Source organism: Canis aureus, chromosome 8, assembly GCF_053574225.1.
Source record: "Canis aureus isolate CA01 chromosome 8, VMU_Caureus_v.1.0, whole genome shotgun sequence".
Classification (NCBI taxonomy): domain Eukaryota; kingdom Metazoa; phylum Chordata; class Mammalia; order Carnivora; family Canidae; genus Canis; species Canis aureus.
Window position 1 is genome coordinate 56,885,038 of NC_135618.1, and position 27,436 is coordinate 56,912,473.

The 27,436-nt window shown below is 40.2% G+C and overlaps 1 long non-coding RNA gene across 4 annotated transcripts in view; it reads left to right on the forward strand.

Moving 5' to 3' along the window:
• Positions 1-27,436, forward strand: part of LOC144319235 (uncharacterized) — an 824,173-nt gene that overhangs the window by 20,102 nt on the left and 776,635 nt on the right. The window contains exon 3 of one of the 4 annotated variants that reach the window (XR_013385122.1): positions 2,900-3,634. The exons of the other annotated variants lie outside the window; for them this stretch is intronic. This is a non-coding gene — a long non-coding RNA (uncharacterized LOC144319235). Of the gene's footprint in view, positions 1-2,899; positions 3,635-27,436 lie in introns of those variants that run through there. 4 annotated transcript variants of the gene reach the window in all.

The window sequence follows — 27,436 nt, forward strand, 5'->3', positions numbered from 1 at the left end:
TAACATGATTTTTAAATATATGTGATTTCTTACAGAATATATTTTAAAAGATTTATTTATTTATTATTTGAGAAAGAGAGAGAGAGAGTAAAGGAGTGACAGAGGGAGAGAATCTCAAGGAGACTCTCTGCTCAGCATGGAGCTGGATGTGGGTGGGACTTGATCACACAATCCTGAGATCACCACCCAAACCAAAACCAAGAGTCAGTTGTTTAACTGACTGAGCCACCCAGGTGCCACTCTTATAGTATATTTCTGAAACTATCAATTATATGATTTTAACATTTTCTTTTGCTTCTTCAACTAATTTTTTTAGGATTTTTTTTCTCCCTTTTTCATGAAATTGGTGCTTTGCTTTCATGGCACTGGTTTTCTTCTTAGACTGGAATAGAGCTTGAAATCTAGATTCTATATAATTTTATTTTGGAAATTTATAGACATTGCCTACCTTCTGTATATTCAGTGTTAAAAAGTTTGATATTGTTTTTTTCTTCTATGGGTAATTGGTTTTACATTTTTTATTTCTTGGAATTTCTTGGAGCTTCTATGTTATTCTTTTTGTCAACTGAAAGATAAACACACCTTCAGGAATCACCAGATGTTTGGGAAATAACATTATCAAGAGTTTGGTAGCAATATGAGTAAACTGAAGAACCAAGGCATGAGGAAATGGGAAAATAGAGAAATATAGAAAAGACAGACCTTAAAACAAGCAAAACTCACATTTTTAAGTCATTAGACAAGAAATGACATTCAAAACCATTTTATAGGCTGATATGAGAAGCAGCCATTAAAGATCTTAAAAAGAGCACAGTGCTGTAAAAAACTCAAGATACATTAGATCATTGAAAAAACACCATTGAAAATAACATCTGTGATGGTTTGTCCCAGCATGCAGCATAAAAAGACAACAAAAAGGAAAGAAAAGAAATGATACAAAATTTAGGAAGTAGGAAGATAAATCTAGAAGCTCAGTAGCTTCAAATTCATGAGGCAACATAATTCTGAACTGAAAATTTTAGGATCCAATATACCGTTTGCATGTGAGGTTCTCTTCCTGCTTGAATGGGGATGGGAGTTCTCATCTGTGAACTTGGGGTTTCTTGTTGGTCTGCTGAAAAGAACTCTTTTCTTTTCTTTTTTCTTTTCTTTTCTTCTTTTCTTTTTTTTTAAAGACCTGTTTTTATACCTGTAGGACCTTTCTTCAGTGTCTATTTTGGGCTCTCCTTTTCCTCTCTTTTTATTAAATCAAAAAGACCAATCCATAGTCTTTTTATATCTCAGAAACAGAACTCAAAATATCTGAGTTTTCTTGTTTTATTTTAAGATTTTATTTATTTATTCAGAAGAGACACAGAGAAGCAGAGACATAGAGGGAGAAGCAGCCTCCCTGTGGGGTGCCTGTTCCAGGACTCGATCCCAGGACCCTGGGATCATGACCTGAGCCTAAGGCAGACTCTCAACCACTGAGCCACCCTGGTGCCCCCAAATATCTGGTTTTTAAAAGATTCACAATTTTGAAACTATTTTGTGTGAATCTTAATAAAGAAATGTGTTGTGGATCACAAGAAAGGTTTCTCCATGCTAGAAAAGGGAAAAATGTGGAAAAAGGAAAGGCTAGAATAAACCCAGTGGTGTTGGATTGGAACTGGATCTATCAGTGTGAATTCATGGTTTTAAATATTGGTAATAAATGCCAGAAATAAATATATTGTGTATATATATCTCTGTCTCTTTCTTTATCTATCTATGGGGTGGGCTAGCAGCAATAACAGCCCAGTAACTAAAAATGCACATACCTAGGACCCATATCATGGTGTTTAAATATAATTCTCCCAATCAAAAGAATCAAAACTTCTTTAAAAAAAAATAATTTACTTATTTTGAGGCAAGGATGGCAGAGAGGGAGAGAGAGAATCTCAAGCAAACTTCCCACTGAGTGCAGAGCTCAAAGCATGGCTCAGTATCACAATCTAAGATCATGACCTGAGCAGAAAGCAAGAGTCAGATACTTAACCAACTGAGCCACCCAGGCACCCCAAGAATCAAAACTTCTGAAAGAAATGGCTGATTCCAGAGCAAGAGCAGGGAATATACAATATGATCTGGGAATATTTGTTATACCAGAAAGCTAGGAAGAAACTAAAATGATGGGGATATGTTAAAAAGACTCAGGAGCCAGTTTTGAGGGGCCTGCACTGGCCAAACTGGGGATAGTTTGAACAACCAAATAAATAAAAAATAAATAGTAATGGATAATGATCTATAGCATTAGATAAGGATCTACAAATCCAAATAGATTTAATAGATTTATCCATATACCTAGATAAATAGAGGAGGGAAGCCTTTTGCTTACAGTTGGATTGCAACTGGTAAATATGGAAGCAGTGAAAGAATCAGAAGAAAATCACTCTTTGGTAATCATGACAGTCATGATTTTTTAAGGCAAAAATCAGCAGTGGATGTTAAAACTAGTACGTAAATGTATGATGAGAAATAAGACAGAATCTCAGAGTATCTCCCCAAAATAAATTTATTTTTATAAAAAGAGAAATAGTAATAGTTGAGAAATAGTTTAGAGTTGAGAAATGTGGCAGATATCACCTTGACCTAGTAATCCTATCTTTCTGCACTGAATGTAAGTCCCCAAGCATGGGGATTTATTTCTGTTTTATTAACTTCTATTAACTAGAATAACACTGGGAACATAGTAGGTCCTCAATAAACAGTTTTTGACTGAATATTCAGGTTTATGCTTATATTTATAAGCTCATACTCATAAGCTATGTTTTTTTGTGTACTTTTTATCATTACTTATTCTTTATCTACTTGATCTGTCATGGGCTAAGAAAATGGAATGAATGCTTAATGCCATTGCATTTTTGTCTTGTTCTTGTAGGTTCTGCTGTCTTTGCTGTAAGAAGCATTGTGAAGGCATGTTATTTAGTATGTAAACATATGTAAACACATATTTTATTTTAGAGAGTGAGAAACAGAGGAAGAGGGAGAGAGAATCCTGAGTAGGTTCCATGCCCAGCACAGAGTCTGACCCCAGACTGCAGTCTCACCACCTTGAGATCATGACCTGAGCTGGAATCAAGAGTCAGTTACTTAATGAACTGTGCCACCCAGCAGCCCCTGGTATATAAATATTTATAATGGTTAGATCTTCATGTGGGCTGTACCTTTGTCATCACCAACATAAACCTCTTTGCTTAGTTTAATACTTTCTTCATGTTGTTAATCTAATCTCACAGTTATGAAACAGTTCATGATTTCTTTTTTCATCTGTATTTTCTTTTTAAGCACTCTAATTTATTGCCTGTTCATTCATTTCAGCCGATACGCTTTCCTAAGTCTCTGCCCTCTTTTCCTGTGTTGTCCATAGCAGTCAAGAGAGACATGACTATTTCGAGGCAGACTGTATTAGCTCTAACGGAATGATTTCCTCTTTACTTCTCCATCTGTCCAACTAGCATTTTACCTTGTGAAACGTTCTTCGATTTCTCAGGTAGAGCTAGTTACTCTCTCCAATGTGTAATATAATACTTTGTATATTTCTGGAATAGCCTTTAGCATATTTATCAGACTATATTTTAATGTTTTCTACAATAAAGATGTCCTGTTCTCTGTAGTTTTGAAATTCCTGAGGCCGAGGATGTCCCCACAGTCTGGATTCTGGCTTCTCATTATGAATTACTTTAGTTTTCACCTTGTGAGACAGTTAAAGCAGGACTTGGGATTTCTTTACATCCCCTGAAAAAGAAATCACACTTCCCTAAGCATTAGTAAGCAGTGCAGATCTTACTGAAGATTTCGTGGGGAAGCAGCAGAGAATTTTGCATGATACTTCATACAGCACACAACTTCAAAAAATGCTCACTGCCATGAATCTCCTAGCCTGTTTCTCCTTGGCCTAAGCTTCCAGAGAGCATCAGACTCCAGCCACCCCCTCTCCTTCACCTTCCTTGAGAATTGTCCTCTCTTCCTCTATCTCAGAACTGACAAGTTAGATCCCTCCTGGCTTTTGTATACAAACTTGCAAACCACAGCCTTTTATCACTACTACCTTCACATTTGCCAGAGACCAGTATAGAAGAATAAAAATAGTTTGCTTTTAGTAAACAAAAAAGCCCTTCAGTTACCACCTACTTTAGAGCAGAGTCATATGATCTTTTTTTTTTTTTTTTTCTTCTTTGAGAGGGGTCACATTTGTCCTTTGGTGGCTTCTCACAGTGTTTAGTGTTTCCAGGCAGGGTTACATTCCATGCTTCATGTATCCTCAGCAGAGCCCCTCGAGGCATCAAGCATCGTGAATGTAAACTGCAAGGGAAGGCATCTGTCTTAAACCACCTCCATCTCAGTGGGGAAGGCAGGATTGGAATGCAGGTCTTTTGAGTTCAGCTTCAGGGCTATTTCTCTTGTTTTTAGTGGGCACACATTCCTCAGGCTATAGCCCTCCAGTGTGCAAACACGTCACCTCCTTTCAGTTAGATACTCTGGCTTGATTTCTATTCTGAGTCCCACTGTGGGGAAGGTTGGACTGTAATCTTAGTCAATTTGAACGAAGTTCTTTCAATTCCAGCTTTTCTCACTCAATTCCAATTACTCTCAGTCAGTTCCTCATTTTCTTTCTTGCACTTGTGTCCATGTCCCAGGGGAGCTTACACAGTTCCTTAGCATTGCTGAGCCCACATCCTCTCCTCTGTCCCATCAGGCATCCACAAAGATTGCTCATGTTTGTCTGTTCCCCGCTTTCCTTTGTGTCACCCTTGGCCAAACTGCAAGGGTTCCTTGAGTACACCTTCCGTGGATCCTTCCTGAGTGGAAATAGGGGCAGGGAGAGAATCAGATGGAGCCTCAGAGTGGGGCAGGAGGGACCACAACAGGGAGTCTTGGCTGGGGGTAATGACAACTCACAGCTTTTTATAATGGATTTGTGGCTTCACATTGTTTGCTTTTCCCCCCATAGATTTATTTATTTATTTGAGAGAGAGAGAGAAAGGGAGACAGTGTGTGAGTGGGGAGAGGGAGAGCAAGAGAGAGTCTTGAGCACACTCCCCACTGAGCATGGAGCCCTATGTGGAGCTCCATCTCACAACCTTGACATCATGACCTGAGCCGAAATCAAAGCCAGATGCTCAACCAACTGAACCACCCAGCTGCCCCTCTGGTTCACCTTTGTGTCTTTGAGTAAGCCACCTACCCTGTGTTGGGTTTCAGCCAGACTGGAGTGGAGGTTGGGAGGACCTGACTTTTATCCTGGTTTTATGCATGCACTGGCTAATGAGGTAGAGTGCGTGTCTCATAGCCTCCCAGCATCCATTCTCTCATCTGCAAAATGGGCTAATAGCATCTGGCATGACTTGCCATATGGGAGTTTGCAGAGGATCCAATGAGCAAGTGGGTAAATTTTGAGTCCTTTAAGAAGTCAAATATGTATATGGAAAATGAATGTGTAAAGATTAGGAGATGTCTTCTCCTATCCTGTCTTTCAAGGGCTTCCTGACATAGTCAAGCTTACTGGCAAGAAAGACAGAGGTCCTCCATGAACTAGTTATGTTTTTTTCCACTGGGACAGTCAGTGATCTTGCTCCTTCAGGTGATACTTGTGAGTGTCAATCCAGAAGCTAACAGCAGAGGGCATCCTGTGCCCAAAAATGACAGGACTCTCTTGCAGACTCCCAGGAGTTCTAAGAATGCATGGCCAAGGATTATGATAAAATACATGTTGGATCCACTAATATTGGAATCTGGGAGTGCAGCTCAGGATTGCTATTTGTTTTTGCTCTATATACTTCTTTAAAATTATTATTATTTTTTTTTAATTTTTATTTATTTATGATAGTCACACACAGAGAGAGAGAAAGAGAGAGGCAGAGTCACAGGCAGAGGGAGAAGCAGGCTCCATGCACCGGAAGCCTGACATGGGATTCGATCCCGGGTCTCCAGGATCACGCGCTGGGCCAAAGGCAGGCGCTAAACCACTGTGCCACCCAGGGATCCCCTTAAAATTATTTTTTTGAAAAGAACACACACACTTGGTTAAAAAAAATTAGAAGTGTACAGAAGTTTTATATAAGACTACCAATAGTACCTATCAGGCCCACACAACCTGCACCCCACCCTTTCACAACTCTGACCTCAAATCCCACCCTCTGCACTGGCTCCAGCCCACCTTTGCCCTTGCTGTTTCCTTTAACCAGAAGGCTCTTCCTGTAGATATCAAGGTGATATCCCTTACCTTTCAGATCTTGATTCAAATGTCACCTTCTCTGGCTTTCTCCTATAATATTGCATTCCTTTCAGCCCTCCCTCCCCTCATTCAAATGGTGCCTGGAACATGGCATCATATGTTATTATTATTGCTTCCCAGAGTGCTTATTACTTTTGCTCAGACAGTATATTATACTTGGTTATTATTAAAATTTGTCTTAACCCTAGAAAGCAAACTTCATGAGGACAGGAACATTTTTCATATTCTTTTCTTTTCATTGGTATATTGTCAATGCTTAGAACAATCATTCGCATGAGAGTAGGGGCATAATAGATTATTTGTTGACTGAAGCTATGTGGTTACTCCATTTCTGGAAAGCACCCTTAGGAGAATATGATGAAATGAATTGGCATCTTTTATCCATTCATTCTGGGATTCTGGGATTTGGTAATGTGGCCAGGCTCTGCTGGGTGGTTTTTCTGTTCTAGGCCAGGTGAGGCTGATTTCAGCCTGGCTTGTGTCTGTCCACACAGGTCCACTGAGGTACCTTGGTTTTCCTTCACATGGCCTCTCATCCAATAGCAGGCTGGTTGGCTCAGGTTCATCATATAGTATCTTCTAAACTCAGTGGAATTGGCAATTCACAATGTACAAGTGCCATTAAAACGTCTGTGTATCACCTTTGCTGTCATTCCTTTGGCCTAAGCAAGTCACATGACTAACCCACATTCTTGGTGGGAAGAGTTGCAAAGTCACATTGAAAAGGGGAGGAGGGACACCTGGGTGGAGCAGTTGGTTAAGCCTCTGCCTTTGGCAGAGGTTCCTGGGATTGAGCCCTGCATCGGGCTCCCTGCTCAGTGGGGAGCCTGCTTCTCCCTCTTATGTCTGTTGTACCCCCTGCTTGTGCACTCACTCTCTCTTTCTGTGAAATAAATAAATAAAATTTATTTATTTTATTATTTAACTTTTTTAAAAAATTAAAAGATTTTTTTTTAATTTTTATTTATTTATGATAGTCACAGAGAGAGAGAGAGAGAGAAGCAGAGACACAGGCAGAGGGAGAAGCAGGCTCCATGCACCGGGAGCTCGATGTGGGATTCGATCCCGGGTCTCCAGGATCGCGCCCTGGGCCAAAGGCAGGCGCCAAACTGCTGCGCCACCCAGGGATCCCAAAAGATTTTATTAAAAAAAAATTTTAAAGATTTTATTTATTTATTCATGACAGACACACAGAGAGAGGCAGAGACACAGGCAGAGAGAGAAGCAGGCTCCATGTAGGGAGCCCAACACGGGACTAGATCCCAGGTCTCCAGGATCACACCATGGGCCGAAGGTGGGGCTAAACTGCTGGGCCACCGGGACTGCCCTAAATAAATAAAATTTAAAGAAAGAAAGAAAAGGGGAGGAGAAGAGTTACAGGCTATTTTTTCAATCTACCATAAGTATGATTCAGTTGCCCTTTAAAAATGTAATATCCCACCAATAGTGTATTAAGATACCTATTTCTCCAATCCATTGTGGACTGTGTATTAGTACATTAAGAGAAAAAAAAATTCATTAACTAGATAAGTGAGAAAGTAGTGTATTATTTGCTCAGAGAATTTAAAAGACATCCCTGATAAGAGGCAGAGCCTGACCTCTAAATACTGGCTCTCACCTGGCTGCAGTGCCTGCCCACTGTGAGGAGGGTGATCAGTGCTCCCCTTCACTCTGGACTCAGCCCTGTGACTTGCTTCAGCCAATGGGGTATTTGCAGGTGTGATGCAAGCAGAGACTTCAGATCCCCTCAGTGCTTGCTAGCTCTTGTACTTTTCTCATTGCCATGGGATCATGCCCAAGCTAGTGTACTGCAGAGTGAGAGACCCTTGGCACAGAGCTGAATTAGCCCATTCACCCAGCAGAGGCAGTCCTGATCAGCTGACAGCCAGCTGACCCCCAGACGTGTGAGCAAGCCCAGCCAAGATCCACAGAGCTGCCTGGCTGGCCCTCTGTTGACCCCAGGTGTGTGTGTTAACTGTCCCTATCTCACTGGTTTCCCCTGTTGATTTATGAGTTTAGAACATAGAAGTAGAGGGACCCACAGTGTTGGGTTACAGAGGAGCCCACTTAGATCCCAGGGTCTCCAGGCTTTAGGGAACCCATGTAGTTCCTCTTGGACCTACAGGTTTAGGTGCTCTGTGGGAGCATCCTCTACAAAACTGGTTGTCCCTTCCTCTCTCTTGTAGCTTCTCCAGCTCTGGAGAGCTTCAATGGTACAGAGGCTGTTTAGCTGGGTTAGAAAAATCTTCGTAGTTGTCAACAGGCTGGCCAGAGCCAGACCCTGACATCTGATGGAGAGGGTCATGAATGGCAGAAAAGGAAGCTGGTCGCTGCTGCCCAGAGCCTGACTGGAGTGATGGATGAGAGGCCTGGAATGCCAGGAAGGATAGAGATGTTTATGTTTCCAAAGGCGGGGCACTTTCTCCCAGGGCACAGGGCTAGTGGAAACAGGGTCAGAACAAATCACTTTACATTTTTTCTCTTTTATATATATTTTTTTCTTCTGATGAGAAATGACTCTTACTTCCAGGGCAAGATAGACCAAGGAAACTATATTGGAGTTATGTGTATTCTATGAAAATTTTTTTCTCTTGAATTTTCATCTTATGGGATGCTGACCTCTCTGAGAATCTGATGAAAGCTATGGGCCCATTCCCCAGGAAAAATACTCATAAATGTAAAAATTTTACTTATGATGTTAGGAGATTTATAGTTTCTCTGAAACCCACTCTTGAACCTAGATTAGGGGATTCTAGGAGAGAGGGAGGGAGATAAGGAATGCGTTGGAAGGGAAAATAGGAAGGCAGTGGTAAGAATGGTGTCAGAAGTGAGGAGAGTTTAAACAAGATGTTGAGTTTGGACTGAGATTGAAGATTGCTCTAGTCTCAAATATATCCCCTCTCCTTTCTGCACTAGTCCCAGAATCCACACTTCTAAAAATCATGTCTCTCAGTCTGTGACATCATACTTTATGTATCATTTTGCAAATTTGCCTTTTTTAGTCAACTTTGTGTATTTGAGATCTCTTCAGGATAGTATACATTGATCTAGTTTATTGATTTTTAACTGCTGGATGGTATTCTATAGTATGACTATACCATTTTTTAATTTATCTACTCCCTGATAATAGACATTTAAATAGTTCCTTTTTTCCCTGTTACCAATGGGAAATATCCTTGTATATGTTTCCTTGTACACAAGCAAGAGAAGTTTCTCTCCAGACTATACCCAGCAGTTAAATTCCTGGGTTTTGGACATGAACATTTTTTTCTTAAGATTTTATTTATTTATTTGACAGAGAGAGAGAGAGAGAGGGGACAAGAAGGGGGAACAGAAGAGGGAGAAGCAGGCTTCTGCTGAGCAGAGAGTCTGATGCAGGACTCAAATGCAGGATGCTGGGATCATGATCTGAGCTGAAGGCAGATGCTCAAGCAAAGCGTTCTCTCCTTCTTTCAAAAGGTGAATCAGATCATTTTATTTCCCCTCAATTGTTTCGCAAGTGTGAGATACCTTATTGGGTCTCCTCAGGATCCTGTGGGATTTGGCTCCTACTTTTCTCTCCAGACTTCTGTCTTGCTCACTTTGCTCCAGCTGCCCTGCCCTCCTTCTAATTCTTGGAACACTCCAAACTCATCCCCCACATCTGAGCCCTTGCTCTGTATGTTCTTTTCCTTGATCATCCTTACTTGAGTCTTTCTAGACTCCTTACACCTCATGTCTCTGCATGTCACCATGCCAGAGAGGCATTCTCTGTCTATCCTTGTCTAGAATCTGTCTCCTATATTCTTTATTATAGAACCATTGTTCCTTTATTTATTATTTTGTTGCTTAAAGACTTTTTGTTTTCTCCTTCAACTAGATTATAAACTCCATGAGGGCAGACACCATGGTTGTTACCACAATTGCCAGATTTAGTAAAACAGACAACACAAAAGACCAAACAGGAATTATGTCAAACTTATGTATCACTTTGGGGGAGAACTGACATTTTTATATTATAGTCTTCTAATTCATGTACATGGTATGTCTCTCTGCTTTTTTAGGTCTTTGACTTCATAGTTTTCAGGATATAATTCCTGAACATACTATTTTTAGATTTAGAGTTCTACATATTTCATTTTTTTGAGCAATTGTAAATGGTATTATATTTTGAAATTTGGTTTCCATGTGTTCATTGTGAGTACCTAGAAATATAAATGATTTTTGTATGTTTGTCTTATATGCTATGACCTTACTGAACTCATGTATTAGCTCTAAATGGGTTTTTGGGTTTTGTGTGTGTGTGCACATATGTGTGCATGTGTGTGTATTCCTTGAAATTTTCTATATAGAGCATCATGTCATCTGCACACATAGACCATTTTATTTCTTGTTTGATTAGTCTCTTTTAAATTTTCTTAACTTATTGTACTGGCTAGAACTTCCAGCACTATGCTAAATAGCAGTGGGGAACAATAGCCATGTTCTTGAATAGCTCATTTGTTTAAACGCAGGTTTGCATGATGCCACAGAGAGTCCAACTTGTAATCAAACCAGGTCCCACGACATATTGTCTGTGTGATCTTAGAAGAGTGGCTTTGTCTTTCCCACATTCCCTCATCTCCCAAGTTGAGATATCTGTGCCTTGGCTTTGTTAGAGGGCACATAGGATGTCAAGGTTAGGAGCTGGGCTACCTGGGCACAGATCCCAGCACCACCATCCTAGCTGTGTGATCTCAGGCAAGTTTCTTGCCCTCTGTGCATCAATTTCCTCCTCTGTTAAAGGAGGAAAATAAGATTAACCACTTATAAAGTTGTTGCAAAGATTGAGTAGGTCAACAAATGTAAAGTACTTAATACCTGGCACACAGTAAGCACCAGAGAAATATTTGTTCTTGTTGTGATGTTTTGAGTGAGGTTTTAATATGTATAAAATTCCTAGCACAGGGAAGATACTAAGTAAAACTTCTTCTGACACTAAGTCTCATGCTAACTAAAAATAATTAAATAGCACCAAAGGGCTTGTGAGGAGAAGCAGCAGTCTCCTGCTCCACCTCCTTTCCTGTTCTCTGGAGGCGACCATTTTTGACTTTTTGAGCTATTTTCTAAATAATAAGCTCCTTTACCTATTCCTCAATGTAACACCCTTTAGATATTATCTAATTACATCCTGAAAAATGGTTGAGGATTTAGCTCACTTCTACTACCTATCTCCCATCCTTCTTATGTCATGGTATCACTATTTATATCACTATAGCCAGTATTGTTCACCAAACAGCCAAAATCTCATTAGATTTCTTTTCTTGAAAAATTTTATTGTCGTTATTTTAAATTTTCTTTTAAGATTTGTTTATTTTAGGGTGAGAAGGAGTGAGTGTGAGTGGGGGGAGGGGCAGGGGGAGAGGGAAAGAATCTTAAGCAGACTCCTGCTGAGCCTGACAGGGGTGAGGGTGGGGGGCCTGACTCTGGGCTCCATCTCACAACCCTAAGATCATGACCTTGAGATCATGACCTGAGTTGAAACCAAGAGTCAGATGCTTAACCGACTTAGCCACCCAGATGCCCCTGTTTTTCCCCTTTGTGTCTGTACTACTTGCCTTTCTCATACACACCATTTTTCAAGGGCTTAATCCTATCAGTTACTCTATTAAGATTCACTTTTTTTTTCCTCTAGAGACTTCCAAGTCTTACACTGTTTTCTGTTATGCAGCTGTCATGACAGTTACCAAAAAATTAGTCTTTTTCCCTTTCACTTCCAGCCTAACATCACCTCCAACTCCATTGTCAGTCATTACCTGCCTGTGTTTCTTTGTTCATTTTCTGTCCCTGCTTCTGGTCAGCTCACTTCTTTTTCCCAGCCATGTTCTTTCTTGATCTTATTTGGCCTTCTCAACAGTCCACTCATAATAGTAGTATTATTACTCTGCCAGTCAACTTTTGGCTCATTATATATTAGCATTTTGAAGTGTTCTCATTTACATAGGGCACCCCAAAGATAACTTGATCCACAGCTAAAAGGGCAATTGTTCTAATGCGTAGGTGATTTAGGCAGAGCCCTTGCAGGGAATAGCAAACTAAGGGCAGCTGATTATAATGAAAGGCCTAACCAAGGTATAAATGCTTCAGGCATGACAAGAACACAGACTGAAAGACCTGATGATCTATTTCAGCAGAAAAATATCCATCAAGAGAGAAACCTTTCCCAAAGGAGTGCCCAGCCAAGATGTGGGCCTTAGAAAAGCTGGATCCATATTTTAGGAGCAACAGCCCACTTTGTTGACAGGTCATAAGTCAAGAAACAAGTTTAATAGAGAATTCATTGAAAAACACTGTTTCAACACCAGGCTAAAGGTGGCCCCAGAAGAGTAGGACTTAAGGTTTTTTAACATATTATTGGTTGGTATCAGATATTGAACTTAGAAGGTTACTTCTTTAAGATATATAGAGCAACATCCAAGCTTCATGACCTTGGACCTACTCCAGAGTCCCATGTATTACCTAAATGAATCAATTTGGACCAACTATGTACCTACTTGGCTTCTGTTGTGCATTTTTTCCCTCTTTAATTCCTGTTGTTTTTGAGCCTGAATTACCTCCAGAAATTGGCTCTCACTTTCCCCGCCTAGCCTTAGCATTGCTGTTAAAACAACTGGGTTCTGGACCCTGGGGCCTCTGTTGCCGCATGCAGCAGATTTATACTTCCAATTTGCCTTCTCTTGGTATTCTAGTCACTAGTTAGGACTCTGTCCCTCTCTTATGTTCTACCTGCCTCTGACCTCTGCAGCTCCAGAGTGGGGACTGCTGCTCCACCTCCTGCTTTATTCAACCAACTGCTGATACTGGTTGCTTGACTGGTATCTTAGCTGGGTCCATCCCAGGCCCTTTTTCCCCCAACCCATGCCCCTCTCCCTGATACATATAAGAGGGGATATGGCAAGTCCTCTCATTCAACCTCTCTGCGTGTAGTATAGTAATTTCTCTCTTCTTAGAATTGTAACCTAAAGGTCATACTCTAAGGCCACACCCATTATGAAACTGCAGTGAGGGGCAGGGGAAGGGGGTAGTCTATGTCAAAGCACATCCACAAGCTTCAGAAGTACTCTGTTTCATCCTCACCTCAATCTCAAGAATTGCTGAACTTAATTTTCTTTTTTCTCCTTCTCAATCATTCTGCCAAATAGTATCAGAGATCAAATGACCCTGGACACTGAAGAAGACTGGTTATTAAAATCAGCTTGTCGCATAAGAAGGTAGCAGAAGAAGGTGGGTGGAGCAGAGAAGTCTCTGCTGATGCATTCACAGGTGTGAGATATGCCTCAGTCAACATTCATCCTCACCACACTTTATGCACAATCTTTTCCATCTCCCCCAGTTCACTAGAGCTGTAAACATCTTTGTATCAGCCCTGAAGGAGACTTCTGAAGAAAAGAAGCCCCTAAGGAAGGTTTTTCCCAACCAGGTTCCCCTGAGACATTTGCTGTTCTTGCTGCCAGCATATATTTCTCCTTCTGGTGACAGAATTTATTATTTTCTCTGGGGAATCACTCTGTTCTCCTACACTAAGTCTGATTGTGTTCCAGGTAGCCTGTGACCCAGCTGTGGGTAATGGGGGTTCCATTCACTTTTGGCTGTCGTGTTTAGGGGTGACACATGACCCAAGCTCATCCAATCAGTTGTGATCACTCCCTTTGTTGGAGTAATTGGAAAAGAGCATCCTCTTTCCATTACTATTGTTGGGAGGATAAAAGCTAAACCTAAAACCGGTATCAGCCATCTTCCTTAGATGAAGGTCAACTTGCTTGATAAAGCAGCCAACGTATGGAAAAGCATAGTCAAGAGATGGGAAGAAATGAAACTGAATCGGGTAGTTATCACCTGAGCCCCTGAACCCAGTTGTGTCTAAAGCTGTAGTCACTACCCCTTGACCTTACAGACATTTGAGCCAATAGCACTCCCTCCTTCAAATTTTTAAGAATTGATTAATTAATTTTATTATTAGTAGTATTATTTTTACCTAAGTCACCTTGAGTTTCTGTTAACTACAGCCCAAAGAATCCTGACTAGAGCAGCCAGTTATTTTATTGAAATTCCTTCACTCTGAATTCCATGGATGGTGTGTAATATATTTGCCAAGTTTTATAGTGCATTCTCAGATGTTCGTTTCCCCAAACTCCTGTTATGTTGTCTTGGGATTTCTCTTTTCCCCTTACTCTTCCCTTCAAGGATTCCTTCTATCTCAGAGCTTGAAGTATGACAGGTGACCTATGCTCCTCAGCACCGACAACTTATTTAGGAGCCAGCAACATAACTTTACTTCCATTTTCTGGAACAGTTGTTTTTTAGGTGGAATAATTCATGATACACAGCTGGAATGATATGGAGGTTTCTTACCTTATAATATCAGCAGTCTTTGGTTTGTGAATGGGATATACATTTTCCCAGGGAAACAATAGGAGGTGATTAGGTTCCTAGGCTAGCCCACAAGACTAAATTCACCCCTAGTGTAGGTGAACAATAGTGCTATCCCTAATTATTGTACAGGATCAGCCACCACATGGGATTATATTGGGATGGCTTATTCAAACTGCTACGTGGCAAGAGAGTAAAATCTGTTTCCCACCTACATGCCTATCAATGTGAGTACTCCCTACTATCTCTTACCCCCAACTACAGGATGCTGCAGCAAGCCTTCCATTAAAATTCCATGACCTACAATTTCAGCTGGGTCTCCTGCAACTACCATTTATGTGATGAGACTCTTTGGTCTAGCCCAGATCTTTACTGAACATCAAACCTCTGTGTCTTGACACTTGTGGACATCTTTATCAGTTTGTAAAATTCAATATTTACAAAACTGAACTCACTGCTTTCTCCTCAAACTGTCACTCATCTTCCCTAACTTGATAGTACAGCTGTTGGTCCAGTTCAGGACAGAAGCCAAGGAGTCATTCAAGACATATATCCCCTCTTAGTTATTTGCTATTGTCAACCAGTCACTCATTGTGTCCTACAGGTTTTTAGTTTGGATGCTCATTACTCTATTCCTTTTGCTCCATTCCCCCCAGTCACAGTCTTCAGTAGACCTTCATAAATTCTCACAGAGGTCACAGCTTTAGTCTCTGAAGTGGTCTTGCTTCTCATTCTAGGCCCCCTGAATCTCAATTCTTCATTTCAGCCAGAGATTATTCTTAAATATGAATCTGGTCAGACCACACCATGCTGACATCATTCGTGAAGGATTTAGGCTTGGGTTCGGTATCCTTATCTTAGCACACAGGACTCCATGTGATCTGGTTCTTGACAACTTCCCTTTTGTTTTAGCCATTTTGGGAGCAACCACATCCATTTATTCACTTTTAAACACTTTTAAAGTGCCCAGCACTGTCCTTTCTTGACACTAAGAATATAGCAGTGAACAGAAACAAAATCCTTGACCTCATAGAGCTTCATTCTAATTGGAGGTGGTGTGTATCAGAGGCAGTAACTACAGTGGAGAGAAAGCAAGACAGAAGTAGAGAGTGACAGGGGAGGGCCTTCAAGGAATACCTCACTGAAGAGGTGATATTTGAACCTAGACTTGAAGGAGGTGAGGGAGCAAGCCATGTGGATATCTAAAGGAGGAGACAGTAAGTGAAAGGGCCTTGGGGTGATAGCAAGGATCCATAAGAAAGCTAGTATGGCTGGAACAGAGCGGGGAGAGGGAGGGGGAGTGAGTTGAGGCAGATCACATAGAGTCTTGTAAACCATTCATTGTAACTACTTTGTTATCCTGAGGGAAATGGAAAAACCACTGGATTGTTCTGATCCTAAGAGAAATATGCCCTGAATTTATGTCTTAAAAATGAACTACTTGTTCCCTAGAAAGTGTCATAACTCCTCCTCCATTCTGGCTGTTATCTACATTGTTCTCTCTGCTGACAACACCCCTCCTCATTTCTTCATTTCTCTGAGTCACCTCTTTATCTGGGCCTTCCCTTACCCAAAGGGGGATCTCTACATACTCATAGCACTGTTATTATAAGTGTTTTTGGAGTGAGAAAAGAAATGAGTAAAGGTATGAATCTGATTTGAAGTGAGGAATGCCATGTATGCCAGGGGGAGGCTGATAAGCAGACATTACTCTTAATAACTAATACTTTTTGAGTGCTTACTGTAGAATGGGAATAGGATTATTGGTAAATATTACATTTGATAAGGCTTATAAAGATCCTCCACTCCCCAGTTCGTGTCCCTTCATGTTATTTGCTCCAGTTCTCCTATGTCACAGCAAGACAGTCAGCAGACCCAGTGCCACCAGCCAGTCTTGCTCCATCTTTTGAAATGGATACTGGATGAGCATGAAGTACTCCAGGTATTTTTTTTTTAAAGATCTTTGTTTTTAGAGCTTGGAGGTCTTAAGTAAGAATCAAGTCAGTCTAGGAGCCAGACATCCACATATTCTAAGTGGAGGGAACTATCACTTTAATGGAAAGAAACCACTATCTACTGAGGGTCCGCATAGCACCTCTCACATATTCCCACTTCTATTTTTTGGTCAGTATATATGCTTCATACTTTTTCAAGAGACTGGGTCGTCTGCTTTTACAGTCCTTGGATGACCAGGAACTCCCAAGTTACATGTCCAGCATTCAAACAGCTTCCCATAGTTCCTAGCCTCTATCCCTAGCATCCCAGCTTCACATTCCCCAGAGAGAGAAAGAGATTTGTCTCAGCCTGAGCCTCTGTCTATACTGACCTAGTCAACCATGCTGTGAACCAGGGCCACATAGGAAAGTCACTTGAGCTGATGTCCAGAAGGGAAAAGGCAGTTCTCAGAAAAGGTCGAGGCTCTTAGGTCTCTACCTCAAACCCTACCTGGTCAATTATACTAGAAAAATTCTAAGTAGAATTAATAATAATTACCTGATCATGAATATTAACACTTAAATTATTTTTTAAAGCAAAAATTTAAATAATAGGAACAACTTGATATGGTTTAGCATTTTTCTTTATACAGTTTAGCTGTTCTTAATAAAATTTAATTTAATCCTTATTATACTGTTAGGACTCAAAAGAAGGATAAGTTTCAAAATCTGAAAGCCTACGAGATTGTGCTTAGCTCCTGTGGTTTGAACTTCAGATCATCTGTGAAGTCATAAACACTTACAGAAGACTTCTGTAATAAGTCTTCTTATTTCCTGAGAAAACTCTGATGCCCTGTTTTCATTCGTTGGTGAGAAGGGATTCTCTTGCTTCCTAATTTTCTTTTTTTTTTTTTTTTTAGATTTTATTTATTTATTCATGAGAGACACAGAGAGAGAGAGTTTGAGAGAGAGAGAGAGAGAGAGAGAGAGAGGCAGAGACACAGGCAGAGGGAGAAGCAGGCTCCATGCAGGGAGCCCAATGTGGGACTTGATCCCAGGACCTCAGGACCACACCCTGGGCTGAAGGCAGGCACTAAACTGCTGAATCACCCAGGGATCCCCAGCTTCCTAATTTTCTAATTACTGTTTATTGCCTCTGGCATCCTGCTTGCTTTACTTTCTCTGAGACTTCTTTCCAAGAAGGAGGACCTCTGATTCCTCACTAATCAACTTTTCTTTTTCAGCAGCTTGACATAAGCTGGAAAAGGAGAAGCATTTCCTATAAGCTTCATGCCTTTCTTCTTCCTTTTAAAAAATATTTTATTTACTTATTTGAGAGGGGGGAGGGAGAGAGAATCAATGAGGGAGGGGCAAAAGGAGAGGGGACTCCCCACTGAACAGGGAACCTGATGTGGGGCTCCATCCCAGGACTCCTGAGATCATAACCTGAGCTGAAGGCAGATGCTTAACTGACTGAGCCATCCAGGTGCCCCTCCATGCCTTTCGTCCTACAACTCCGCTGCCTCTACTCAACACCAAGCTGTTTACCAACCACCTGTTAGGTGCCAGGACCTGTAGTGAAAACAGGTTCTAGCTCCAGCTGTTTTATTACCTTGCTACTCTGATAACAGATTTTCTTAAAGGACACAATCACATTTTCTCAAGCTTTCTAAAGTATCTATTAAAAATATTTAGCTAGGTTATACATTGACTTCTCCAAATATAGACCTAGAGAATTCAAAATGAGCTGAAGAATCAATGCAGGTTGCTTGGCTTTTTTTTTTTTTTTTAAAGCATATCCTTCTTCAGTTTACATTTTTTCAACATTCCTGGCCTGACAACATGGTTATACAACAGGTTAAGATTCAGAAAGTATGTTGTTAGGTCTCATAGATAACTTGTATTCCCACTTTAGCTAATTTGTAATCCCACCTTAGCATAGCACCTTTGTACCAAACTAAAACTTCCTGTTAAAGATATTAAAAATTAGTAATACATGCCTTGATTTATCCAGCTGAGATGGTTCTGTTGGAGACAGTCGAGGTCTGAGATGTGCCAGTTTGCTGTTTGTGTATTTGATCCTGGAGCAACAGGACAGCCTTCATCTGCTGGGGCAGTTCCATCCATGTTTGTTCATGAGGTTATTTTGGTGGAGTAATGCACATCATGAACTCACCTACTCTCTTTGATGAAAGGGGAAGGATGTTGCAAAAACTTGGCTTGTTGCCAAATCCCCTGGAAATGTCTATTTACTGTGCTTCACAGAGCGATGTCTATGATTGAATAATGATGCTTGAGTTCTTGACTGCAGTCTGTAGGGGATGCCTCTTTCGTTTGCCACCTGAAAAGCTGCAATTACCAAAATTGCTTATAATGCCTCTCCTTTAGGAGTTCCTATCAGGAATCCCTTCAGGAAAATTCATTCATGCATGCATTCATTCATTGCTCTCTTCTCCTGGCCATGTGAGCAAACGTGTTCTACCAAAGCACAATGAACCTGCTGACCAAAAAAAAAAAAACAAAAAACAAAAAACAAAAACAAAAAAACAAACAACTCAAAATTTTGATGGTTAAGACTAGATGATCACCTGGGATAAAACCAATTAAACCAATGGTATGCTGGAAAATATTTGACAGCTTGCTAAAAGAATTTAAAAGCTCTGATTTATAACATTTGCCGATTTCCCTGGTGTAAATACTCTCTCTGTGACTGAGTTCAGGCCACCAGTGTGATGCCACTGGAGGTGGATCTGGGGAGAAGTTGTATGCAGTGGCCCCCATGGTTATATGAGTTGGTTGTATATGCTCTACACTCTGTGGGTGTGTGTATGGTTGGATGTGTATGGTCACACCTTTGGGGGGCCAGGGTGGCTCAATCGGTTGAGTGTTCAACTCTTGATCTTAGCTCAAGGTCTTGATCTTGGAATCCTGGGTTCAGGCCCTGTGTTGAAAAAAAAAAATGGTCACATGCTTGCTGACTTTCCTCCCTACCTCCTGTTCTTGTTCTTTTCCTCCTCCTCCCCATCCTTCTTCCCCTCCCCCACTTTCTCCTTCCTCTTCTTCTTTCCTGATTTCTTTACCCTAGCATTTGCTTTCTTTTCCCTTCCTTCTCTCTGGCTTCAACTCTTAACCTGTTCTGCAACCCTGACCTCAGTTCTTACCTCTGGGTTCTTTGGATTTGTTGTATGTAATGTTCTCTTTCCATCTCTTGGGATTCTACATCCTCCTACCTTGCTGTGCTTTGGCACTTGCCATTTCAGGGGTTCTTGGATAGAAACTCCTTGCCAGAGGCTGCACTCAGTTGAAGACAAATCACTGCTCTTATTCACAAGGTGGGCTGGTTTCAGCTCCCTCAGCAGGAGGTGGGGGTGGGGGTGAGGACATCATTCATAAGGAACAGCACAGCAATTATCAGGCCTGGGGACTAGTGCATGCCCAAGTTCAGATCTTAACCCTGCCACTTCCTTTTGTGTTATCCTGGACATGCTACTCATCTTGCTTTTTCTGGCTTTTCATCTTTAAGACAGAGGGCCTCATTGGGCTAGTCTTTGATTAAACAGATTTATATTTGTAAAGTGCTTAGAATAGTGCCAATCACACAGGATGTGCCGTGCAAATGTTTGTTAAATAAATAAGACCTGTTCTACAAATATTTACTGAGTACCTAGTTTGGGCCAAGTACATGTACAAGGCACTGTGGGCACTTTCAAGACTGGAACAGTTTCTTCTCTGAGTCGTTCACAATGTAGCACAGGGAGAGGAGGGAAGACATATACAGAAATTGCCTTAATATAAAGAAGAAATGAAAATAAGCTATTGAGAATTAGGCAGTAGATACTGTGATAGGTACTTAATATCCACTATTTAATATCATTTGGTCATCACTTAAGAGATACCGTCTTTATAGCATTTACATGAAAAACTATTAGAAAGACCAAACATTTAAAATCATTTGCCTATTTATGTCTTTCTCGTGGGTTATCAACAGTTCCTTTTCTTTCTTTCTTTTTTTTTTTTTTTAAGATTTTATTTATTCATGAGAGACACAGAGAGAGAGAGAGGCAGAGACACCGGCAGAGGGAGAAGCAGGCCCCATTCAGGGAGCCCGATGTGGGACTTGATCCTGGGACTCCAGGATCATGCCCTGGGCCAAAGGCAGGCGCTAAACCGCTGAGCCACCCAGGGATCCCCAACAGTTCCTTTTCATTAGATGGTGTTTTCCTGGTGGGGCATTCATGTTTTTAAATTAATTTTTCTTTTTATGATGGATATTTCAAGCATGCACAAAAAGACACAATAATATAATGAACCCCTAGGCACCTGTCACCAACTTCGACCATTAGCAACCTATGGCTAATAATTGTTTTGATTTATTCATATCCTCCCTCACTACCCCTATATAGATTAGAAGAAAAGGAAATTCCAGATATTATATAATTCTACCTGTACTATTCTCATTTTACAGGTGAGCAAAATGAAGCTTAGGGAGGTTAAGCAATTTGGTGAAGGTCAAACCGCTAATAAGTGGCCAAGCTGGGACCTGAACCCCCAGTCTGTTTTACTCCAAAGCCTGTGCTTTTAACTGTAATGCTAAAATTTGGAGGAGGCTACAAGTGCCCCAAGGAAGGGAAGAAAATGGGAGTTCAGAAAGGAATCCAAGAGGGCTTTGCAAAGAAATGGCACTTGAGGCTGTTGAAGGGAAAATAGAGACTTTTAAGAGAAATGAAAAGCTTACATTAAGGCACAGAGGAAAGTGATCGTCCGTTGAGCAGTGGGTTTGAAGAGTATTACTTAATGTGTGGCAAGCCGGTTAACTTAATCAAAATCATTTGGGGGAGGACCTTGTTTAAAATGCTGATTGCTGGGACCCCCACCCGGAGGGAGGGGCCAACTCTCTGAGGTTTGGGGCCTCCAGTTCCATTTTTAACAAGCTCCACAGAGTGTCTGATGTACTCTATAGCTTGAGGACCACATGGAGGCATTCAGTGGAACCAGCAGGACTGTAGGGATAATCACTCAGTGATTTTATTTTTGTTTTCCACTGTCTGTTCAAATCCATTCCATAGCCTTGAGAGAAATCCCAGGGAAGCCCCATGACTTTCCAGGTCATTGTTAATCAGGTCTCCACTCATCTCAAGCCATAGAAAAGTCTTATTTTAGCAAATATAGCCCATGTAATACTTCAAACTCAGGTTAAAGATTTTTACAAGGAAAACAAAAGCCTCTGTCTTCCTGCTTCTAGGGTATGCTTGGGCTGGTAGTCCACATTGGGGAAGGAGAAGGTGGGGATCTACTTCTCTTTTTCCTGGTTCAGGCTTCTCCTCTCATCCCACTCATCAGATTGCTTCCAGATTTTCCAGAGCTGCATTGGATGGAGGGAGACAGTGTCAGGTATAGAAAAATCCTTACTTTTACTTTAGCACTGCTTTCTGGAGGATAAACTATTTTAATTTTCCAGATCCTAAATTGGTCTTCATATGTATTTGTCCTGCTATTCAGCTTTTATGCCAGGTTTTTAATTTTAGCAAACCATTATTTAAATTTCCAAGAATTCTGCTTATTTTTATTGTTGGCAGCCTAATTTTGACTTAAGAATGTGATACCAACTTTTAAATATCTCTTAGTACATTACCTATATACTTACTTCAGAGTTCTCTTCTGGTTCTTGTGTTAACTTTACTTCACTTGGTGTTGGTTCCTCCTTTATTCAGCCTCCTACCTCTCTTTCATGCTGTTTGCCTCAATTATTTGGTTATCTAGATTGATTAGTGTGATTATTTTGGCACAACTGAAAATCAGTGTGGCTCAAAGTAGTTTAGGATCACAGGGGATCTAGTGTGAGAATATGCAGGACGATTGAGTTTAAAGAATGGAGAAAGTGGCTGCATTTTGGGCACAAAGACTCCTTATCTGTTGGGTCATCTGGAAGGGACTAGGGAAACTGATTTACTTCTTTCTCAGCCCCTAACCCTTCCTCATGGAATCCTCCTGTAGCAGACCCTCTACAGGATTAAGAGGAATGTTCTTTTACCAAAAGAATCAGTTATGCAAGAATGATTCAATATTAGGTTACATAAATTACCATGTTAATAAATCAAGGGGGAAAACCATTTAATTTAGAAAAATGCAAAAACATATTTAATAAATTTCAAAGTCCAATGCCGATTTTAAATATTTGGTTACATTACAAAAATGGACATGTACCTAACATGGCAAAATATGTAAAATCCATACACATTTATACAGATAGTAAGAAAAGCCATTTTACTTTGCAGTAAAACATGAAAGTGAGGCATAAAATGACACCTACAATCACTATTATTAATATATTTTTAGTATATAAGCAGTGAACATTATGTATAGAAGTTTAAAGTAACAAAAAATACAATGGAAATTGGAAGTCTTTCCTCCCATAATGCCATGCTCAGGAAATAACCAATATGAATATTTTGATACCTTTTCTCTAAATTTTACTTTCCTCAGCAAATTAAGATTGTTTTTCAGATGGATCACAAAATGGAATCAAAGAATCAGCCAACACATTTGCTTACTTATTTTTAAAAGATTTATTTATTCATTTGAGGAGGAGGTGTCCAAGGCTGGGAGGGACAGTGGGAGAGGAAGAAAGGGAATCTCAAGCAGGCTCCCCGATGTGGGGCTCAATCCCATAACCCCAAGATCTTGACTGGAGCTGAAATCAAGAATCAGATGCTTATCTGCCTGAGCCACCCAGGGGCCCCCAGCCAACACATTTAGACAGGAGTATAAAGTAACATAACAGTTTCAATTGGGGACAAAAGTTATTGTTTTTAAATTCAAATCTATTTTATTTTATTTTTAAAAGTTTTTATTTAAATTCTAGTTAGTTAACATACGGTGTTATGTTCATTTTGGATATACAATTTAGTGATTCAACACCTTGATACAACACCCAGTGCTCATCACAACAAGCGTACTCCTTAATCCCCATCACCTATTTCACCCATCACCCTAACACCTCCCCTCTGATAACCATCACTTTGTTCTCTGTCACTAAGAATCTGTTTCCTGGTTTGTCTTTCTCTCTCTTATTTTTTTTTCGCTCAAAGTTGTAATTTGCAGATGTTTCAGTTATTTATTGATATGTAACAACCTGACAAACTACCCCAAGGCTCTGTGGCTTAAGACAACAACCATTTTTGTTTGGTTATGATTCTGCCAATCAGAGTGTTTCTCTCTCCTCTCTCTTTATATGGCCTTTCCATGTGGTCCCTCCATCAGGTGAACCAGACTTCTAACAGGGTATATGCAGACTGACAGAGGCACAAAAATAGAACCTTCTAGGCTTCTGTTGATTAAAAGGAAGTCACAGGCCCAGTGCAGAATCAAGGGCAAGGGGCTACACAAGGGTGTGAATAGCAAGAGGCATGGTTTGTCAGGACCACAGTTTAACAGGCTACTACCACAGACAATATGCTTTTAGTTACAGACAACCCAAAAGAATCAACTGGAAAATAATTAGGAGCAATAAGAGCTTAGTGAAATAACTAATAACAGAATAGATAAAAACAATAATATACCTAAACAGCATTACAAAGTTTAATAAAATCAAAGGTAGTATTTACCATACCAGTAACTTACCTCATGAATACTTATTTAGACACTACCACATAACTAATATTATGCTAGGCTTTAGCCATACAGAGGTACACAGATTAGACATAGATTTAACACTTCTAAAATTCACAGTCTAGAGAAGTAGGTATACATTCAACAAAGTCCCTGAGGTAGAAAAGAACTAGTGCATTAGTGAGTTATTGCTGTAATGAATGCTGGCCCAAATCTTAGTGGCCTAAAGCAATAAATATCTATTGTTCTGCTCAAGAGTGTTCATTGTTGATGAGTGCTAGCTTGGTATATGGGGTGGGCCCAGGTCTCTTCCATTCGTCTATTGGTCTGGGACCAGCAGCTAATCAGAGTGCTCTCCTGCCAGATGGCAGAAATCCCAAGAGCCAAACCATGTCTGCCCATTTAAAGGCTCTGTTTGCACTATATACTTACATTCTGTTGGCCAAAGCAAATCACATGGCCAAGTCCAAATCAATGAGACTAAGATTTATAATTCTATTATGTAGAGAAAGTAAAGAAATAGAAAAACAGTGATCTAATTAACCATAGTCAATAACTTGAAGAACTGAGATAAGTCCACTGAGGCTCAGGTGTCATGAACAAGAAGGATAGTGGTGGGATATAAGGTCGAAGTGACTGATAGATAGGGGCCAGATCATTTAGGGCTTTGTTGGCCTTACTAAAGGTGTTGGATTTCATCTAAGTGCAATGCAGAGCCATTGGAGGCTTTAAAGCATGAGAGTGATTTGGTCAATTTGCCTTTTAAAAAAGATGCCCCTTGACAGCTGGGTAGCTCAGTTGGTTAAACACCTGACTCTTGGTATTGGCTCACATCGTGATCTCAGGGTTGTGAGATCGGGTCACATGTTGGACTCCACACTCAGCACAGGATCTGCTTGAGACTCCTTCTTCCTCTCCCTTTGCTCCTGCCCCCCAGGCTTGCTCTCCCTCTCTCTCCAAAATAAATAAATCCTTAAAAAAAGATGCTGCTGTGTAAAGAACAGAAGAAGAAAAGAGGACATAGAGTAGTTATCAAGTTATTACAGTAAGTTAAGATGGTGGCTTGGCTTGGACAAGGAGAGTTGTCTCCTTGTAGACAACTAGTATAGATGAGAGAGATAAAAGGGTTGAGATATATTTTAGAGAAAGTGTAGTTCGATTTGGTCATGACTTAGATGGGGGTTGAAGGAGAATTCAGGAATGACTCAGATTCCTGGAAATTGTGCAGGTGTCCTAATTGCACTGGGGAGGATCTGGCAAAGGAACAGATTTGAGGAGGTAGATTAAAAGTTCAGTTTTGGAAATACCGAATTCCATATTCTTGTGAGACAATAGCCATAAATATCTAGGGATAAACTTAACAAGCAATGTGAAGGCTCTATATGAATAAAACTATAAACCTCTATTGAGGGCCATAAAAGAAGATTTGAATCAATGGAGTGTCAAACCTTGCACTTGAATAGGAAGACTCAAAATTGTAGAGATGTCAATTTTCACTAAATAAATCTATAAATTCAATGCAATTTCAATCAAAATTTCAATAGCATTTTTTTCCCTTGAAACTTGCAGCAATTACCAGGGACATTCTCTAGAAGAAGAGTAATGAGAAATAACCTGCTCATTATATATTAAAATACATTATAAAACAACAAAATTTATAGCAGCAGAATATAGACAGGGGGGTAGACCAATAGTTCAATGGTGTGGAATAAAGTGTGAAAATACAGATCCAAGAATAGATGAGGATTTAGTATGTTACAAAGGTAGCATATCCAAGTGGTGGGAGAAAAGACTATTCAGTAAATGGCTTAAAGACAACTGGATAGGTCTTTGGAGAGGAAAGGCATAAAGCAGCATTTGCAAAGCTCTACTTTTCTCTTTTTATTTGCTATATACTATTCTATTTCAGTACAGGGTGAATTATACTATACCCTATTATAGCATAAGGTAGTAAGTTATATTCATATTGATGTACTTTTAGGTTTTTCCTTTTTTAAAAATTTTTATTTATTTATGATAGTCACACAGAGAGAGAGAGAGGCAGAGATACAGGCAGAGGGAGAAGCAGGCTCCATGCAGGGAGCCCGACGTGGGACTCGATCCCGGGACTCCGGGATTGCGCCCTGGGCCAAAGGCAGGCACTAAATCGTTGCACCACCCAGGGATCCCGGTTTTTCCTTTTTTTGTTAATAAAAATACTATACCCTATTATAGCATAGGGTAGTAAGTTAAATTCATATTGATGTGCTTCTAGGTTTTTCCTTTTTTGTTAATAAACAATAATGTGAAAAGAAAATGTTTATATAGCATCTTTGGACAAATGTGTGAATCCTTCTCTAGTGTAGATTCAGAGATGTGAAATTGCTGGGTCAGAATGCATGTACTGTTTTCTTTTTCTTTCTTTTTTTTTTTTTTAAAGATTTATTTATTTATTTATGATAAACATAGAGACATAGACATAGAGATAGACATATGATAGACATACCAGAGAGAGAGAGAGAGAGAGAGGCAGAGACACAGGATGAGGGAGAAGCAGGCTCCATGCCGGGAACCCGACGTGGGACTCGATCCCGGGACTCCGGGATTGCGCCCTGGGCCAAAGGCAGGTGATAAACCACTGAGCCACCCAGAGATCCCCTGTTTTCTTTTTTTTAAAGAACTCCTGAGTTTCCCTTTAAGATCCCAAATAACACCTCAGCAACAGTGGACAAGAAAACAAAAACAAAATAAACTCAAATAAAATAGATGGATCAAGTTAATAAAAATAAAAGCAGAAATAAATTTAAGAAAACAGTAATTGAGATAATCAATAAAACCCAAGCTGGAGTTTTTGAAAGAATGATAAAAATATACAAACTCTCAACAAGGGTGATCAAGGCAGAGAGAGAAGATACAAATGGTATTATTCAAGACAAGAGAGAGAGCACAGATGCAGAGATTTTTAAATTAGAAGACTTCTTTGTATAGCATCTTAGCTGAAGTCAGAGGGTGAGGTAGGAACTGCAAATAATGAAAATTGCCACTGAAATTCTTTTGTAAATTGGGCTGATGTTAGAGATAGATATGCTCTTGCAAAAATCTAATGATTTTTCTTCAGCTTTGAATCCCATCATTATATTTATGATTCATGGCCGACTTATATGAAAAATGTCTTTAAAGTACTGAATTATTCTTGGAGTGGTGAGATACTCAAATGTAGAAACAGGCTGATTGCATGAATAGCAGATTCACATCTTGCTCATGTGAGGCA